Source organism: Juglans regia, chromosome 2, assembly GCF_001411555.2.
Source record: "Juglans regia cultivar Chandler chromosome 2, Walnut 2.0, whole genome shotgun sequence".
Lineage (NCBI taxonomy): Eukaryota > Viridiplantae > Streptophyta > Magnoliopsida > Fagales > Juglandaceae > Juglans > Juglans regia.
The window spans coordinates 24,005,369-24,010,487 of NC_049902.1; the positions used below are offsets into that span (position 1 = coordinate 24,005,369).

Sequence of the window (5,119 nt, forward strand, 5' to 3'; positions counted from 1 at the left end):
AGCCTCATAGCCAAAATAAATTACTAAGTTACAACCACTGCCTCACACCACCTCATTGCTTGATGATGTTAGTTGTGTGACAATATTACATTGTGTTTCAACAATAAAATTGTCAATATTAGCACCAAGTTGAGTTTCCGAGACCTCACTATGCTGTGATTCATCATCAAATATTTTTTGCAAGTCTAAATTCCAAAACAAAAATACACATCCATTAAAAAAGGAATATGCATATAATCCATTAATATATATAGAATTAATAGAAAAAAAATTTACTACATGTTTCTTCTTTCTCTTGGTTGTAGCCCTCTTCACAGTTGGAACCTTTCTTTTCATTGGGGGCCTTTCTTTCCCTCAGACAACGTGAAGGCTTAATATTTTCTTATCCTTGTCCACGACCACGTTCTCTTTAACAATGGGACTCAAGTTTAATCCATTAAATTTATGCTCAGACTCATCCAAAAGGCAAAGGAATGCATTGACATCATCATCACTTGGGGATACACAGGTCTCTAATTTCAGATATCTTTTCACCACAACCTCATACCTCTATGCATCTGCATTGTGTCGCAAGTTATCATAGCTAATTTTGACGAGTGTGTATCTCCTATTTAAGTCCTTCATCCATCGATCCAAGATGTACTTCTCTGGAAACACATGAATGTTCTTCATCTGAAAAACTTTAAATGCATGCCTACAGAGAATCCCCTTCATCTTAAATAATGCACACGTCCATTTAATTTCACATTCCTCCTCGTTATAGTAAACTGAGTACTAGACGATTTTGATATGGTCATGATCAGTGAAAATTTCATCCAAACATCGAAAGTGGAAATGCAATCATGTTGTTGATAAGTACGCAATTACATAAAATCATCCTCCACACCTCTCTTTTGACCTCTTTAAACTTTACATTTGTATACAACGCTTGAAACTGCTTTTCAATGTTGAATGGGGATACACATAGGATGGTTTAGTTGCAAGAATTGAAATCAGTTGTCGTCTCGACCCCCACCTTCTTCCTCAGAGTATTGTTAAATTAATCGATAAATTCTTTCAATGTCGTACCAGAATGTACAAAGTCATCGAAGAAACCATTCATGCTTTCAAACCGCTACGTAGTGCTCATACCAGCCCAAAATACACTCTTCAAGTAAACTGGTACCCAAAACGACCTCTCGTTATAAAACCCTTGCAGCCATGCATTATCACCTAAGGTCATACTTCTAAATTAGTTTCCCCCCTTGTCCTCAAATTATGTGCAAGTCTGTGAATCATATAGGGCACTCTGAATGGAAGTCTTCACCCCGCATTGAATTGGGAGTGAGATCCTAATTTCTAGAGAAGTCTTCAACCCAAAGACAATATCTATGGCGACTGTCTGGGAATACCAATGCAATAGCACCCTTTATTGCTCGGTCTTGGTCTGTTATGATTACTTTTGGAGCCCGACCATTCATGCATTGCAACCATGTTTGGAACAACCACACAAAAGTACTTGTGTCATCGCTTGAAATCAAGCTAGCCCCTAACAGTATGTACTGCCCATGATGGTTTACTCCTAACAAATGGAACAAAAGACATATTGTATCTATTTGTTAGGTATGTCATATTGAAGGTGATAACATCTCTGAAACAGTCATACGCCACTCGAGTTCGTGCGTCAGCCCAGAACACATTTCTGGGTCTTAACTCGTCATCCACATCTATTACATAAACAAAAGCATCATTCATCTTCCTCATCCTCTCAAAGTAGTCACTAAGTACTTCTTCTCCACCTCCTTTACCAAGCCTTAAATGTCTCACTTTGTCAATAAAATTTTGATAATATTTCTCTTGAAATTCAAGATTCTCGAAACCCCCTGCATCAACAACAAGTGTGCCAAAATTCTTATTCATTTGAATACCTACTCTGTCATTCAAATCGAGCATCTTTTTTATTGTATTTATCTAAGCACTTGTGAGATCTAAAAATCTAGATTTTTGTGGGTTGACAGTACTATGATTATAAGCTATCTCAATAGTGGTCAAAACCCATACACCCTTCACCAAGTGAGCATTTACCTTCGCCTTACAATCCATTTTAATTGTTGGTCGTGGCCTTGAGATATTAGTGTGGCTAGGATGGTACTTGTTACCACGTGCACATCCAATTGTCAAATACTTCATACTCTCATTTGTCTCTCTCTTCGTCCTTTGTGTGATGACACCAAAATTCTATTGCTTGGCATATCGCTTATAATAGGCCAGAAACTCTTTATCAGTGGCAAACTCCATACTAGATTTCGACTCCTCAACTCTTTCATCATCCGGTACTTCATTAGGCCCCTTAGTCTCTGCCTCTTTATTTACGTCCGATAAAGTTTCTAAAAATGAAAATGTATGGTTGGGATTAGCATTGATATTATATACACTGGGTGTTTACTCATCATGTTAAAAGTGTAATACCGTTAGTCATATGACAGCTTTAATCACTCATGTGTGATATACCTCCAAAATGCTTTTCACTTTCGGCTCTAAATGGCATGAGTTATGATTCACTTGCTAGTTGGGAGTCTTTTCAGATCTTCTTAACTCCTTCAGAATACTCGATGGAGGGTAGGGCATCGATGGAGGCTGTAATTAGGCATAGTGATAGAACGACTCAAATGCACATAAGAAAAAAAAACTAAAAAGTTTAAAAGAAATGTACCTAGATCATATGTTGAACTCATCCCAACTCCTCCACATTATTCGACGGAGGGTAAAGCATCATTGGTCCAAAAGGTAGCATCAATGGAGGTTGTAATTAGGCATGGTGTTAGAACGACTTAAATTCATGTCTGAAAAGAAATCGATGTAGAAGGCTTAGGTGGTCTTTCATCTTCCTCTTTGTCCATCACGATATTTCAACTGAGTTTTGAGAACAAAGTCACTAAACAGAAAGGCATAAATCATTTCAAACATGAAACAGATAGGCTCGATCGCAGAGAGGTTTTTCTGGATTGTTATACCTATTTTAATCACATCTCTGATGCAAGTTCCTTAGGAACCCAGATAATAGGAAATATTAAAACTGCTTATCACACCACCAGTACATTTAAAATATGTACACTTAAAAAAGGTTGACAGTTAAACATTAAATTAAATATGGTGGCAAATAATGCCCCTAAGATAAGTTGTCCATAGTTTTTCTCATAAAACCATAATTTATTAAAAAAACAGAAAAATGATTTGGTTGAGACAATTTCAAGCTTCTATTTACTGACTCTTTAGAAATGCAAGACACCACTTATCAGAGACCGAATCCCACCGAAGCGTGTAAATCAATACTAATACTTTTTTTAAGAGGACACAACCCCATAAGTTTTATTGAACGTATGGTCAAATGCAATTAGACTATCTTCTAACAAATGGTAGCTACCATTTACAAAAAGGGAATCTTTTTTCTGCTCTTTTGGCTGTGATGCACAACAACATTACTGACTGCGTGTCTTTGTAGGTTAAGAAAGCTCCATATGCCAGGGCTAGTGAGTTAAAGAAAAATTGAACATATACATGTCTTAATTCAGGTATTTTCCTTGGTTTCTCTCATATGAGGGGTGTTCTAACACTTAAACGTTGCAAGTTTTTTATATGGGGATGATGATTCAATATACATTTAACTCATCACTTCTATAAAATCTGTCATAAAAAGAATTTACATGCAGTGAGAGCTCAATTGGAGAATCAAATGAAGATGGTAAAAAATAGAAGAAAACATCTGATGACTCTATATGGCACAATTACTAGCCAATGAATCCTAAACACATGTTTTACCTTCTCTCACATACGGGTCCCATGTTTAAATTGTCACAACCTTTGTTTAATTGCCTTTAATGGATTCAAATGGGTCACCTTCAAGATCCAGATAAGACTACAGTATAGCAATAACCTTCAACCCCTGTCATGTCAAGACTAAAACTATCGCAGTATAGGTGATAGCCATACCAGAATGATGGATCAAAGAGAATCTGCCCCAATCCAATTCAAACAATTGAGCCTCTAGTATATTTCACTTAACGATAGAAACAAGTGCTATTCTCTCATATATACACACACTAACAATATAAGTATTGGGGTTTTATTGTTGTTTTCCCATTGATTAAGAGTTTAGTTATCTAGTCAAACATTTCTTAGATTTTTCTCCCATCGTCTTTGTTACTGTTTCGATTCTCTCCAATAGCTAGCCTCTGATAGCTTGATCGAAAGTAAGGAAAACAACCCCCACCCACTAACAAAATCTAGTAATAATAAAAAAAAAATACCCTAAGAGCATCTTTGTTGCTAATCCAAGTCTTGAAGTCACCTCCAACTTCCAGATTGCAAAGAAAAATACATCCACTCCTTTGAAATAGAACTACGAAAGAAATACATTACTTGTATTTGAGGAAAACTCAAAGAAAGAGGATCGAGTTGGCCATGTTCACGATAAGAACTCAGGACTGCGGTATGAAAGCATTTCATTTCAAACATCCCAAAAAAGAAAGAAGAGAAGAAGAAGAATTGAATTCACAAAAGAACTATAAAATTAACTTAGCCATGTACATCGAGAGAGAGCAAACATGGGTGTGAATTTGTTTGGTCGGTTGTTTTCGTCGACGTCCCCAGATGGTGGCGAACGTGGTGCAAGTTGGAAAAATGTGAGTTGAACGCCGCGAGTGAAGGTGGGTGAAGGGGCAAAGGTGGGCGGAGGGGAGAACATGAGGGAAGGGGAAATTTTTGAAATGAGAGAGTATTTGGGGGTATGCGTTTTAGGAGGAAAAACAAAAAAACAAAAGCCGCATCACCGGTGTGTGGTGTAGGGGAATGGCCGGCAAATGAGTAGAGCTACTCTTATATATAGAGGAGCTAGGGTTCTGTCACAACCATCGAAGGCAGCCACCAAAAGTTCATTTTTTTTTTTTTTTTGAACATTTTTTTAAAATCCCATAAGCATTTTCAAAAGGAAAAACACAAATTCATTAAAAAACACTTTCTTGGCTATTAAGTAAAAAAAAAACAAAAAAAAAAAAAAAAACAATCGTGGCTTTTGTTGGTGATATTCCTCGGTGGGAATATAATTTCCCATACATATAGCCCATGCATTTAGTTAGCTTGA

General features: G+C 36.8%; 1 long non-coding RNA gene across 1 annotated transcript; it reads right to left on the reverse strand.

Moving 5' to 3' along the window:
- Positions 1-300: 300 nt before the first annotated feature.
- LOC109022326 lies at positions 301-4,811 on the reverse strand. Its single transcript, XR_004798592.1, has 3 exons — positions 2,693-4,811; positions 2,491-2,616; positions 301-2,366 (listed from the first exon to the last, which is right to left on the reverse strand). It is a non-coding gene; the product is annotated as an uncharacterized LOC109022326 (long non-coding RNA).
- Positions 4,812-5,119: the final 308 nt, after the last annotated feature.